At 42.4% G+C, this 15133-nt stretch overlaps 1 protein-coding gene across 1 annotated transcript in view; it reads left to right on the forward strand.

Annotated features, from left to right (window-relative positions):
• The first annotated feature begins 9003 nt into the window (after positions 1-9003).
• The window catches only part of fat2 (FAT atypical cadherin 2), a 116641-nt gene continuing 110511 nt past the window's right edge, over positions 9004-15133 (forward strand). Inside the window, exon 1 of the mRNA XM_061048571.1 lies at positions 9004-9276. The gene's annotated coding sequence lies outside the window, so the exon portion shown is untranslated. The remainder of the gene's footprint in view (positions 9277-15133) is intronic.

Raw genomic sequence — 15133 nt, forward strand, 5'->3', positions numbered from 1 at the left:
TATTCAGCAATAAAACGTCTGGGCCAGTATAAGGACCAATTTCCTCTGGCATGCTCAATAATCTTTTTCCCTTTCCTGTTTTTTGTATAAAAATTGGTTTGCGTTTCCTCTTTGCTGATTGATTCCACCTCGTGTGACTAAGCTATTAGAAAGACATCACAAAAAGTCCTAACTGTTTGATTCTGAGGGGACAAACGCAGATTAGCTGACATTTGTGTTGATATTTTCATTCGCGGAGACATTTTGTTCCCGCTGTAAACCCGGTCGGAACAGACGCATGTGCACAATGACCCCTGGTGTAAATGTAAATGTTGAGCAGTATGGATAGAGCAGCATGAGGCAGCATCAGGGGCTTACATAAGGTGGATTTGAGCTTTCATTTCCTCCAGGCTCTCCTGCTCTTTGCTCAGGTTCACCTGCTGCCGGTGGCTCCTTGCCCACCTTCTGTTGGTGTTTATTTCTAGAAGCAGACCTCCTCCCTCCTCTTCTCCTCCTCCCTCTATTCATCTGTCCTCCTCTCTAACTCTCTGTCCATCATTTTGTCTTACAAAACCATTCATTGATCCATTTTTTTTCTTATATGTTTTCTTCACCCTTCTGTCTCTTTTCTTTCATCTCTGAAGCTTCCTTTTATTTTATGTATTTCTTTTGTAACACCTGCCATCCCTCTCCTACATTTCTTATCGTCATCAGCTTTTGTTTCACATGTTTCCCTTCGTCATCCTTTTTCTCCTCTTTTCTCTTATTACCCACCCCTTCTTTTACAGTTCTTCTCCCTCTTTGCGTTTTCTTTTTTCTCCATTGATCCCACTTTCTTTCCTCCATTTACCTCATCACCCCTCTTTATTCCCTCTTTCATCTCCCACCCACCCCTCCTCTCTCTCTCTCTCTCTCTCCACAGGTCCATGTGTCCTCTCTCTCTCTCCTTCCCTGTATCATTAGCTCTCTCTCCACCTTTTGGCCTGGAAAACACTGGACACGGAGCCTCGGGGAAGCTTCTGCTCTCCTTCTGTTCCAGCTTTAAAAGGATATTTCATGGCTCAACACAGATATTTTTTTATAGTACATTTCAAAATAGACATGTCCCTTTCTGCTTCAAACTGGACTATTTTATTTCAACACAGACAATAAGAAAGCACAATGCACCAAATTGCCCATCCATTGTATAATTATTCAGGTTGCTACACATTAAACGTTCTCACAGTTTTTGTTTTGTTTTTGGCTCTGGGATAATGGTGGAGGGGTTTCAGTGTTGGCAGATTTACTGTTTTTCCATGTTGTTTGGTTACTTCTTTTGTATTCCTACTAGTAAAAATAGTCCCGGGCAGGTTGTGATAAATTCATTAGCTTTTTGTTCCAGCCTAGTAGTAAGTGGATCCCCTTCTCTTCAACCAAAACCTTTTACAGTTTATTAACTGATTTAAAACTCTTTGCCTTGTTCTTATTCCAGTCTTTTGTTTTCATGAAACAACCCGGGAAATTAAAGATTTGCAGATGCTTTCATCTGTTCTAAAGAATGACCACTTTAAATTTATACTTGTTTTATGGTAAATTGACTTTTTATTTTTATTTTGATATACTTTTTTTTTTTATATACCCAAGGGGAAATTCGGGTTTGCACTCTTTGTGCATTTGTGTGTGAGAAGCCTGTCCCTAAAATAACAAACAGGACCTGTGGACATGCATTGGTGGAGAGATGTCAGAGTGGGGTTGCTACACACTGCTATGCAGAGAGTGCATCAGAGCAGTTTGGGGGATTCTGTGCCTTGTTCAGCAAGGAAATGTCCTGCTGAACAAAGACCAACTCTGGGGTCGCCGGTTCAAGCACCGGGACTTGAACTGGCGACCCTCCAGTTCCCAACCCAAATCCCTACGGACTGAGCAGCCAGCCGCCCCGAGTTGACCTTGTATAGCGCTTTTCCTACTCTTCTGACTACTTTTTTAACTGCGTTTCGCATGCTCCACCACTTTGGTTTGAACTGAGGTAGAAAAAAAGTTACCTTTCAGATTCTAACTTAACATCCTCAAACTTTTTTTCAAATAGACATTCTGTATAGAAAATATCAGCCTGTGCCGTTCAGTCTGTCAGGTCTCCACAGACTGAGGAAAATTGTTCTTCTTTTTGAGGACATCTGGCACAAACATAACAGTGGTATTAAACCAGATTTTTCTAGCTGTGCTGCACAAATGACTGTAGTTCACAGCATCTGCAGGAGGCTTATTTTATCAGGCTGCTACTCGCACAACAATCCAAAGCTTGGTGAGTTTTCTCTCTGCTGAGTGAAGACATGACAGTGATTTTTACATAGACAAACATTATTATTCTAGTGCTTACAATGATGAATTCATATGTCTCTTTCATTTCTCTGAAGTGAACTTGATCCCTTCTTCAACCTCATGTCCTTGAAAGACGGACTTGTCGGTTTTGTACCAAGCGGTCAGGTTTGGATCAGTACAGTGTGGTGCGGTTTGGGATGGTAAAATCTGATCTTGCTTGCGTTTCCACAGCCAACCGTAACCTTATACAGCACTAAATCACAGTGCGAGACATAGTGTAGACAGCCAATAAATTCAACAAAGAAGAAAAATGTGACCCTAGGAAGATCAACATCTCTGAGGTTGTCCATGGGGCGGCAGCCTTGAAATTACTCTCTCGAAATCCACAGGATATTTAAGCATTGTGCATGTTGTGCTTGTCTTTTATTACCTCTGTCGCATGGTAAGTGAAGATTCTGTCAACCAATCTACGGACTGCCGTGTGTCTAGCTCCAAGCTCGGATCCGTACGCTTGGCACCCCAACAGATGGGTACCAAAAAAGTAGGACGGTACGGATCAGTTATACCATTCCCAACTTCTGACAGTGGAAACCGAACTCAACTGGACTGCTTGGTGGAAACGGGGCTTTAAAGGCTGTTGTGTGTCAGTTTTGACATTCTCTGCTCTTTAATCTTGACAGGACAGAAACGCCTTAACTTCTCTTAATTCTCTCTCAGTATAGATCACATACAGCCAACACCCACATGATGCTCCTCACCACATTCATGGCCCGGAGCCAGCAGTTAGAGAGCCGCATGCACAACGTTAATTTGTCATGCTTACAAAGCTAATTACCCCCACTCCCCTCTCCATTAGGCTGAGATGTGTTAGAAGAAAATAATTAACCAGTTTTTAAAAAAAGATAATGTAGTTAGCCAATAAAGCTAAAACTTTCTCTCTCTAGCTAATAAGTAAAATGGCTGCTTTTCTTCTTCTTTATCATTGTCAACTGAATATTTTGTTAAGTCTGGACTGATGGATGCACGAAGCAACATTGCCCCAGGCCCAAGTTGGCCTGAACAGGGAGACCTCTTGTGCATACTTCATCACCTTTGTAATCCAGGATAGTCGCAGATTTTAGGACCTCTGAGTCCCCTGTGGGTTTTATCCAGCTGACTCTGAATATAAGCGTCTGCCCAAATTTAGAATCAAGACACAGCCTGCTAAGTGCTAAGGCTAGCTCTTTAACTCAGTAGAATGACAAATTGAGCAGCAAGAAATTCAGCCAGTCTCGCAGATGACTGGAGTAGATCCTGAACTATGAACTAATTCAAAAACAGACTTTGAATCCATGGATCCTTGAATCCAGAATCATTTTGAATCTAAAGTAGATTCTGAATTGAATCGTGACCCCAAGAATCAAAATCAAATTGTGAGACACCCAAAGATTTCCTGCCCTACAGACAGCCCTTACCAGTGTGTTTTTTAGTCTGAATATATGGACTCTGATTTTATCAGGGTCTCCCTCCTTGATTAGATTTTACACTTTTTATTATCGACTGAATGTAAAGCCTGTTATAGAGTTTCTACTCTGAGATCTGAACACATATTAATGATTTTCCTTCACATGTGTATGGAAGAGGAAAAACAACTTAATTGTACTCCCCCAACTCACTGCATGCATGATTCAAAATCATTTGAACTTACCGGCTTTAGCTAACTGAAGTCAGTGTGTATGATTTGTCTCTTGTACTGTTTCTTTCTTTTTCTAGAAAGCTTGTTTTCTTTCATTTACTTACTGGATTAGTTTTTGCACAAAAGCACAAAACATCTCACCAAATAACGTCAGATAGGGAGCAAATGGTGCCATAGCGCTGACATGCTGTGGTGGTGGTAATTGGCAGTCAGTCATTGGGCAGTGTAGAGCGATTTGACCTGATAGTCATATTTACATTGTCTTTCTCTCTTGTGCATAGTAATGAAACCGCTAAAAGGACTTTACAAACACCTGTTTTTGCCATCTTGTGGATCTGAACAGTCCGTGTCATGGCTGTGAAGCTGCAGGTCTGACAGGACACAGACACACAGCGTGCATACGAAGAGCACTGCATCACAAATCTGACTCCTTCTTGCACATTAAAGAACAACAACAGATGTCTACAGCTATAACTATAGAGTGTAGCTGCTGTGGAACAATCCTAAAATAACATCTTATTTATTTCTTTTTCCGCTAAAGTTGCACCACCGCTGGTCTCTCTCTTGCTCGCGGCGGCTTTCGGGTCTCAGAGCCGGTTTGTTAGCCGAACAGCGACAGCTACAGGCGTGGAGGTTCTTGTGATTACAGGATCTCAAGGGAAATAGAACAAAATTTTTAATCCAAGAATATATCGATGTGGGGAATCAATATAGTATTGTGGGAGAAAATAGGACAAATTGCTGTATAGATTTTCTTTGCACATCTCAAATAATAAGTACCGTAAAATCCGGAATATAAGTCGCACCGGTATATAATGTTTTGAAGGTCTCTTAGAGAGAAAAAAAAAGTTTAAACTGTTTTCCTGCATGACGATTTATATTGTGTTCAGCGATGTCTACAACGTGCAGTTTCTGTGCAGCTACTAGCTACAGTACGGTAGTTGAGCTCTCAGCCTGCAGGGAAAGTTGTGAGGCGCAGACTCCTAGCTTGCGAGTCGCGCTGCCCGACTCCGCTGGTCACTCTTTAACTTTAATATAGGACTCTTTCAATCAAAAGAGCACTCCACAAGGTTTATTTACGGAACAATATACCACTGTTTTAATGCATGGTTATGACCTTGTGAGGAAGAAAAGATGTATATATACTGATCAGCGGGGACTTTAATCATGTCTCTCTCTCCCCTGTCCTGACGAACTTTAAACAGTATGTGCACTGTGCTACAAGAGGGAATAAAACCCTGGACCTCCTGTATGCCAACGTGAAGGGAGCATACAGCTCTTCTTCCCTCCCCCCTCTTGGGGAATCAGACCACAACCTCATCCACCTTGAGACCACCTACACAAGGACTTTGAAGGTTTGGTCTAAGGATACAGAGGAGGCCCTGCAGGAGTGCTTCAATGTCACAGACTGGGAACTGTTTAAGGAGGAATGTGGTGATGACATTGAAGGCCTCTCTCACTGTATTACAGACTACATCCGTTTCTGTGAGGACACCATAGTCCCTACCCAAAAAGGTCCGCTGCTTCTCAAATAACAAACCATGGATCGATAAAGACATTAAAGCTCTCCTCAACAGAAAGAAGAGGGCCTTCCTGACTAGGGATCGTGAGGAGCTCAAGGCTGTCCAAAAGGAGTTAAAGAAGAAGCTGAGAGAGGCCAAGAACAACTACAAGGACAGGATTGAGGCCAAGATGGGACAGAACAACTCAAAGGAGATGTGGAATGGCATGAAGCAGATGACGGGCTGCAGCAGGCCCGAAACCAGAATTAAAGGAGACCCAGTATTTGCTGCTGAGTTGAACCTATTTTTTCCATAGGTTTGACACATCCCCCGACCCAGTGAGCTCAAATAGTGGGTCTAGGTCTCCCCCGACCACCTCAGCCCCCATTCACACCTCCGCTGGAGACTCTGCTCTTCCTCCCATCAAGGTCCTGACCCCCCCCCCCCCCTCTCAGCTCCTCACCAGTAGCTTCAAAGGACAGCCCCCCCTCACCCCCCAGCTCCCTCCCTTCAGGTACCTGCATGACAATAGACAGTTCTCCACACCCCTTCCCCCGCTCACTGTCCCACTCTCACTCTTACTACCAGCCAGGTACAAAGACAACTCTCCAGACTCCACATCAGAAAAGCCAGTGGACCAGACAACATCAGTCCCAGGATCCTCAAGGTGTGTGCTGGGCAGCTTGCAGGAGTCTTTCAGCACCTCTTCAACCTCTCCCCGAGGCTGATGAAGGGGCCTGACCTGTGGAAGACCTCCTGCATCGTCCCAATTCCAAAGAAAGGTTGTCCCAGCGCTCTCAATGACTACAGACCTGTGGCACTCACGTCACATGTCATGAAGACATTTGAGAGGCTGGTTCTCCAGCACCTGAGGACCCTGCTCACTGCTTTCCAGGATCCGTTGCAGTTTGCATATCAGAGGCACATTGGTGTGGAGGATGCTATCATCTCCCTGGCCCACAAAGCCCTGTCACACCTGGAGACGCAGGGAAGCACTGTGAGAGTCATGTTCTTTGACTTCTCCAGCGCTTTCAATACCATCCAGCCCTGCCTCCTGAGGGACAAACTGCTGGATATGCAGCTGCACCCTGACACCACAGCCTGGATTTTTAACTGCCTCACGGGCCGGCCACAGTATGTCAGAGTCGACGGCTGTGTCTCTGATGTAGTGACGGGCAACACAGGAGTACCTCAGGGAACTGTTCTGGCGCCTTTTCTCTTCACTCTCTTCACGTCAGACTTCAGGTGTAACTCTGGTTCCTGCCACCTCCAAACGTTTTCCGACGACTCCTCCATTGTTGGGTGCATCACTGATGACGACGAGAAGGAGTACAGAGGACTGTTAGAGAGCTTCGTCACATGGTGCGAAAGCAACCACCTGAAGCTCAACATCAGCAAAACAAAGGAGGTGGTAGTGGACTACCGGAAGAAGAAGAGGTCCCCTGCCCAAGTCATCATCCAGGGGGAGGAAGTGGAGAGGGTGGACTCATACAAGTACCTTGGGGTCCACATCAACAATAAACTGGACTGGTCTCACAACTCTGACGCCCTCTTCAGGAAGGGACAGAGCAGGATGTTCTTCCTGAGGAGACTCGGATCGTTCAGTGTCTGCAACAGACTCCTGAAGACCTTCTACCAGTCTGTGGTGGCCAGTGCCCTCTTCTTTGCTGTGGCGTGCTGGTGGGGTGGCATCAAGACTGGTGAGGCAAACAGGCTGAACAAGCTGGTGAGGAAGGCCCGCTCTGTAGTGGGTCTTGATTTGGAGACAGTGGGTGAGAGGAGGATGAAGGACAAAATCTTATCCATCCTGGATAACTCCTCTCACCCGCTACATGGTGAGCTGTGGCAGATGGGCAGCTCCTTCAGCCAACGCCTCATCCCCCCCAGGTGCAAAACAGAGCGCTGTTTAAAACACTACCCACATGACCTGCTTCATTATTATCATTGTATTATTATTATTATTATTTAGCATCAATATATATATACATATATACTGTACATTCTATATATTTTTATTATATTATTATACTAGTCCATATTATATAACATTTCATTATATTACACTATATTGTTCATATTGCACTATATTATATTATACTACATTATATTATATAACTGCACTCTGCATTACTGTGGTACAACACTGCCTCTCTTCTCTGCTGTTTACATTACTTGCTGCTATTTATCATACAGAGTCACTTTAATCACTTGTCACTTCATCTTGTCATTCTCTGCAAATACTGTCTCAATTCACAACTTCATCATTCATTTTGTACTGTATATACCCCCTGTTTTTATTTATCTTATCTATTCTGTTTAATGTGTATTTTTGAGCTTTCTTGTCTGTGCTGCTGTAACGCCCGAATTTCCCCTCTGGGGATCAATAAAGTACTATATCCTATCCTATCGAGTAAAGTCGCACAGCCAGCTTGGTCTGTGTCACTGTCTTTCCCAGCACAGCGTGCCCTCAGCTTTCAATACACGGGGACAGGGGATGTGTTTTTAATCACGTCAGGTCGCAGTGATAGGGGCTGCTGCACCCGCTTTAATGACGGCGCGTGTTTCAGTATTTTATGCTGGTATATTGGTCGCACCGGTGTATAAAACGCAGCCAACCTTTAAGACGAGAAATAGGTATTAAAAGTGCGTCTTATACACCGGATTTTACGGTATAGTGTATTAGCAGATTTGGAACTTTTAAGAAAGCAGAAAGTTTGGCATCAAAGCAATATAGCGAGCGTATAGCACATTCTTTTGCTGTTGACAAGAATTCAAAAATTGAGAGAGTATTTCCATGGACATAAAAATGTGTAAATTCCCTTGATTCAAGAAAGAGCCAGTAGGAAATCCTACTCTGGAATTTCATGAAGAGTAACCACAAAGACGTGTTTTGCATCGTTGGGTTCACATGTAGTTGCCACATAGGTAAGGAAATGCAAAACATTACACAGTTTGGTGGTTTAGGGTCAATGAAGTACCTCCGTCTATCTAAATTATATGGGATTTTTTTTTTTTTAAACGTCTAAATAAACAAACGGTGCAGACCTGAACGCCATACTGCATGGCGTGCATACTGCATGGCGTGCAGAGCAAAGGTTTAATGCTGTGACTTTACATGTATAAGTTAAAAATAAATGGAAGACAGTAGAGAGCCTGAATTTATTAGAACGTCTTTAATGTACAATTGAAAAATGCAAGGTACTGTACAAGACAAATGTCATACAAATAAAAACATAAACATCTGTTTGGATTTAACTTTAACTTTACATTGTTGTAGAGATATGAGAGAGTATCATCAGACACTAAACACACACACACACACACACACACACACACACACACACAAACGCACACAGGCACATGCAACACACCCTGTTTGCACAGTTCTGGCCAAGGCCCAAAGGCCTGAGCCCACAGGCAAGAGAAGGGGGTGGGGGGGGGGGCACAGCCCACAATCTGGGCACATGGAGTGTGTGTGTGTGTGTGTGTTTGTCAGCGAGAGGAGGGACAGTGTGAGAAGTGGGTGGAGATGGGATCCTGAGGGAGTGTTGAGGTGTCTCAGCAGCACTTTGGTTCAGAGCCTTTGAAGGCGCTGAGGTTGAAGTTAGCGTCAGTTCAAACTCTCTCCATGACTCTGTATGTTTTGTTTTTAACTTGATCTATTCTCTTCTTCTTCTTCCTGGACTTTACCTGAAACCGCTATGGGAGTACTCCGGTTGTTGCCGGCCTGTCAAAGGATTTTTAAAGTTCCTGAAGTGTAAGGAGGAGAAAAAAAAGAAAAGAAACAGATATTCCTGGAAGAGTCGCCTAACTGGACCTGGGGTAAGTCTTGCTTGTGGTTCATTGGCATGTGGCTTCACTTCACTTCACACTGCTGTTTATTGTGGAGCAGAGCACCACTATTTAGTATAACTTTATTACTAAACACTGCGGAAGAGAACATGTAAACAGAGTAGACGTGTTTCAGAACATCTTGATATTACAATTTTGCACATTTTTCTTATTGTTTAATGTCCCACTTCTAGTAAAAAAAAAATCATGCACTTTCTATGTGCATTTAAGGTTCCTGTGTGGTGGTTTAATTAATACATTTTAATCACAAATTGCTGCAAAAAAAGGAGTGAAGTTAAAGGAAACGAGCCATTTTAGCAATTTCCTTCACTTTAGCAAAAATAAGAGTTTGTGGAAGTTAAATGAGGGATTTGGAGGCTTTCATTTCTGACAGTTTTAGCCTTAAGTAGCGTAGGAGGTGAGGCAAAGAGCAGCGAAGCAGGCACATGTCAACACATGCAGCTGAGCTTCTGACGTTTGGATGTTCGGCCCTCCCTTTTCTCCTCCGGTGTGGAGTGGAATTGCACAATCTTTTTTTTGCAGTGATGGTGATGATGATGATGCATGTACTCAAGATGTTTTGCAATGCAATGACAGGAAAAGAAATGGCTTTCGGGCAGGTCAGGAGCTGGCTTTTACCGTTCTCCTTAACAGTCCTGTCACTTCCCAGTGAGGACTCTGAAATGGAGGATGGCACTTGGTGATGGATGGGATGTCGAGATAACCTTAGAGCACTGACCAATTCATTTCTTTCGATGGAACTTTCCATAATGGAAAGCGACATGCAGGTAGTTGTTTTGCAAATGGTGTGAAAAGGAAACTTACTGGAATATTTTCCTTAAAGCCATAAAGTTGCCTGACACTCTGCTATTTTTGGACATAATAAAAAGGCCTTTAGACACATAATTGGTTTTTATCACCCTCCAGAAACACCACATCTCCGATAAGACAGTATAATGTGTTAAAGTAGGATACAGTCAGTTTAATTTCCCCATTAAGTCATGTTTTTGCAGGAAATTCTACATTCAAGCACGTGCAAACCATTCAATGTTCACAGATAGCTTTTTTAAATGATCTGATGGGCAATTTGGTAAAAGCTCATTAATGGCAGCGCAGATAACACGGCTGCTTGAAGCAGCTGAGATAAAGTCTAGGCTCCAGCAGGAAGGATGAATGGAAGTGCCCATCATAAAGCATGGATGGATATTACCCTGATGCAATTAGGCTGCTGGACCCCTTCAAGTCACTGAGTGACTGTCTGAAAGAGTTAAAGCTGCAGGAAATTAGACGAGGAAACACAAGTCTGGAAACACAATAAAAAGAGTGCGAGGGGAAAAGGATGTGACGTACACACAAACACACACTTTCTTTAAGGCCAAATAACACACATATCTTCCCACTCTCCTCATTTTACACAGTCTGTTAAAAAACAGACCCTCAGACGGTCTGAGTGACTGACAGGCTGAGGTTGGCTAAGGCTGAGGTTGCTAACTGGAAACGCTGCTTAGGCATCTCTGACCCTCCCTGTAATTATGGTATGTGCTGAGAGGCCTGAGTGACCCTTAAGGTGTGTGTGTGTGTGTGGAGGGACAGTTATCTTTAAAAAGACCCCTCTACCCTTCTCATGACACGACCTGACCCTGCAAGGAGAGGGGGAGGCCCTGTCTTCACCATTATGGTTTTTATGGAGAAACATTTGTGCTGTAAGGAAAATGACAGGGTCGGTTGTGTCGCATGTTTTAATACTGTAGGTTATTGCTGTCCAAAGGTTATTGCATTCCACCAATATAATAAAAATGAGCTAATGAAAGAATGTCCACTTTTACTCTCACAGTGACGAGAGGTCTCATTCCCAAAACATTTCTACCACATCAAATGTTTTACAACGTATATTTTTTTTAGTCGTGCAAAACCACAACTGTGAAGCTGCTTTAACTATAAAATGTTCATTTATACTGTTGGATAAGAGCCTGAAAACGTATCCAATGTCTTCTCAAGCAAGCTGTAAAACTGCTTTGGATGTGGGGTTGGGAGGAGCCACTTTATTTATTTAACCTCAGAGTTCTCTTTTGGGAGGGAAACCCGGGTAAGAATAGCAGAAACACATGGCTCCTACAAGAAACCAATCACAAGAAGATCAAAGAAACATCAGCTGAATCATTCAAACACACACAGTCTGGATTCAAAAGAATTCACCTTGAATGTCGGAAAAGTCAGAGTAACTCAGATTGTATGTTTGAGGTCAGTTCGTAGACTGAGACAAAATATTGCTAGGAGAATTATCGACTTGTGCTAACTTTTCATTTTCCGCCTGACATTGACTTAACAATTTTTTGTTCGGCAAAACTTTAATCAACTAATGAGATCATAACTAATATACTGTATAGTGATGCTTACATTCATACTTAGCAGTATGTCTTCCAGTGTTTCTAAACCGGGGTCTTTTATGGTCTTAGGGTGTTGTTTTTGTCACTGACAGGCTCAGATATTTATTCAAAGTGTCTTACAACATTACAGAAATGATCCTTAAAGAGTAAGAAGTGTAAGATTTTTCATTTTAAACAAGCTGCTTCATCACCACTTTCATTGTCACCAAAGTCCATTGAGAAAAACTGCAATCTCACCTTGATGAACACAGGAGTTGCTGGTTTACTGCTAACTTGATAAATCAGGTTTTTTTTGTTGGTGACTTTTTTCTTTCTTTTTTTTAAAGATTTATTTTTGGGATTTTTACCTGTATTGACTAGGAGAGTGGATGGAGTTGGAAACCAGGTAAAGAGAGAGAGAGAGAGAGAGAGAGAGAGAGCGGGTAATGACATGCGGGAATAAAGCCACAGGCTGGACTCGAACCCGGACCGCTCGTTTGAGGACTAAAGCCTCCAACCATGGGTTCAACCTAACCGCTAGTCCATTGGTGCACCTGGCTTTTGTCTTTCTAATGGTAATGAACAGAAAACAATATAATAGAGATAAAGCAACAGAAGAATGAATGCACAGTAAATAAACCCTGACAAATAGAAAGTACTCTTTACATCCAGGACTGTAGTTTGAGTCTCAAATAAAGTAAATCTAGATTATGGAGCTGAAGCATGAGTCTATTAACACTAAGTGTAAACTGAAATGAAAACATACTATGCAGGGAGGTAGAGATATAAAAGTTCAATACAGTGATTACTTCGGAGAATTTTACAAAACTGCCATATTTAATTTGAATTTCCAAGATACAATATCATTTTCTGTGGACATTTCCTCTACACTTAAGCAGGGTACTTAAGCTTTTAGTATAAAATAGAATATTTTATCATCATCATTGAATAGAACAAAGCACAAATGTGGTGCATCTTTTTAAAGCTGACATAAAGAAATAAGAATATTTCTGTCAAACCCAAAGCGTTCCAGTGTGTGTGATGATGCTAGGATAGTTGTTTCTCAGTTGCTGTACACCCTCTCACAGACTCTTCTCAGGGTGTTCAGCTTCTCATCAGAGCTCTCTGTAGTCCTGACAGAGATAAGTACCTCCGGCCCCAGAGCAGCTCAGAGCGGTTAGCTCGACCCAATATAACCACTCAGCTCCAGTTAAAGGCTCCGTGAGAGAGGTCATTTTAGAGGCCAAGCCCTTTACGAACCCTGAACCCTTCCAGACGAGGGTCAACATTCTAAACCCCTCCCTTACAGAGTCCAGGAGGTCTGATCTGAGAATAGTCTACTGCAGAACGTTTTTACAGGTGTTATTTTGAAGGAATCAACCGTTCAGTTTTCAGTCGATTACATTAGACTTTGAATTTGGTACACACAGAGCTGTGGGCTGAATGGCTTTCTGCAGATAATATAAGATCTGTCTCTGTGCCATGAGACTCCCACCTATGATCCTGAGAGTAATGTAGCATGAAATGTTGGAATAATGTGCCATGATTAAAGTAATCCATGCTAATCCATGAAAAAGAGAAAATGAATTGCAGACGGTTGCACAGAAGGTCAAGTGTCAGAACCATTGACCGCTGATAACAGTCGTTCAGGAGGAAGTAATAAAGTGAGAGCAGAGCAGAGTGCTGGGAGGCAGTTTCATGAGAGGAGAACAAGTCAGAGCGACCGAGGAGAATGATGGAGGCTCTGGATTTGAATCGGTTTCTTTACACAGGAAAATCTCAAGGAGAAGCGTGGCTGCTTTAGGGACGTTTTCTTCCAGTGTAGTTTGGATTTTAACGTCACCAGCCTACAGTTTTTTCTCTCCTGTCATGGTGGCCTGTGAGGCCCTATAGGTATCAGCTCTTGATGAGTAGGCAGTAGAAGAGATGATTGACAGGTCCCTTCTTAAATATGCCAACATTCGGTTTCTTCCCCACGGGGTACTATACAGTAGAAGAGGAATCCTGCCTCCCCTGACACAAAGAACAACTCCCACTTATATTGCATTTTGATAGACATAACAACAACATATAGGGGATAGGGAGCAGGTCTTACCACCTCTGCTAACCAATTTTCTAGGGTAACCCTCAAATTGGGGTGAGGGAGTGGGGGTTATTTTTAGGCTGTTACTTGTCTAATGTTCAACATTTCACTCAGATGGCAGTTAGGCTAACAGGTGTTTATGAATAACTGTCAGGTCAAAGACAAACAAAATACAGTCTATGTAAATATGCAGCTTTTTTCAAGCTTTCTTAAACTGTTAGCCCACATAATTAGATGCAATGAAAGTTGTTTTTTCTACTGACATGCATCCCTGGTTAAGTGTTGTTTTGTAAAAACAGAAGTTGTGTTTGCCCTGGAGTAAAAAAAAAAAAAAAGGGGCGGGTCTTTATGTACTGATACAAGTCATGTAACCAGAAGTAGAGAAGAGACTCTCTGACGTGAATTAAACAGACCAAAGGCCAAGTCGCTTTCTTTCTCTCCAAGCAACAGTTTTTCACAAAAAAAAACTACACTTATCAAATTACACGTATCCATTAATTATTTTGTTTTTCTGAGATAAAGAGGTTTCTAATAATAGCTCTCACATGATATCACACTTAGGGAAACACACACTGGCCAGCAAGTAAGGCTTCCTACTACCACAAGATCTTATCACTCTCAGCTGCCACTTACGTGTTTTGACCAGTTTCATTTTTTAAATGAAAGACAGTCGTTATTTTCTGGTCCATGCACAAGGTAAAATGAAAACATACACCTTATAAACTTCCAAAAGGTCGAGCATTTTTCAGATTTCCGGTTATGTATAGGCTACATCCAGACCAATGTTTTTCAAATTGTAATTAATAAAATATGTGCAAAATAAATGCAATTTGGGGATACAAAATGCCATTACATCTACAAAACAGTACATAGTTAATCATCCATTATCTCATTATATTCCTCGAGTTTTGGAGTTTCTGAGGCTCCATCGTGATGTCATCAGGCCCCTTTGTGTAGTCTGTTGTAAAAAAAAAATCAAGCTCAGTGGATGCTTTTCAATCAGTATTCTCATCACGTTTTGTGAGTCAACAAAGTTAAAATAAATTCCCCTCGGAAAAGTAAAGGACATCAATGCCTGACAGATAAAAGTAATCTGTTGCAGTGTTGTCAGGAATCACATAATGTGAAATGGACTTTAATCCCACTAAGGATTTGTGTGGGACACCGGGATATCAGGACGTTGCGCTGTGCAGACGATAAGACACAAAATGCTCGACACACTGCAGGCAACTCAAAGAGCTGCTGAAGCCTCCGAGCTGTACGAGGTTTATCACTGATTGTTAATGTATCATTGTCAAGGATGGTGTGGAGGACAAAGCCCCGAAACTCACTTTTTTTTTAACCCACCTCCATGGATTCTCAGAGACCTTGGTGCTCGTTTATTCAAACTTTATGTCAT

Source organism: Labrus mixtus, chromosome 10 (genome assembly GCF_963584025.1).
Source record: "Labrus mixtus chromosome 10, fLabMix1.1, whole genome shotgun sequence".
In the NCBI taxonomy this organism is placed as follows: Eukaryota; Metazoa; Chordata; class Actinopteri; order Labriformes; family Labridae; genus Labrus; species Labrus mixtus.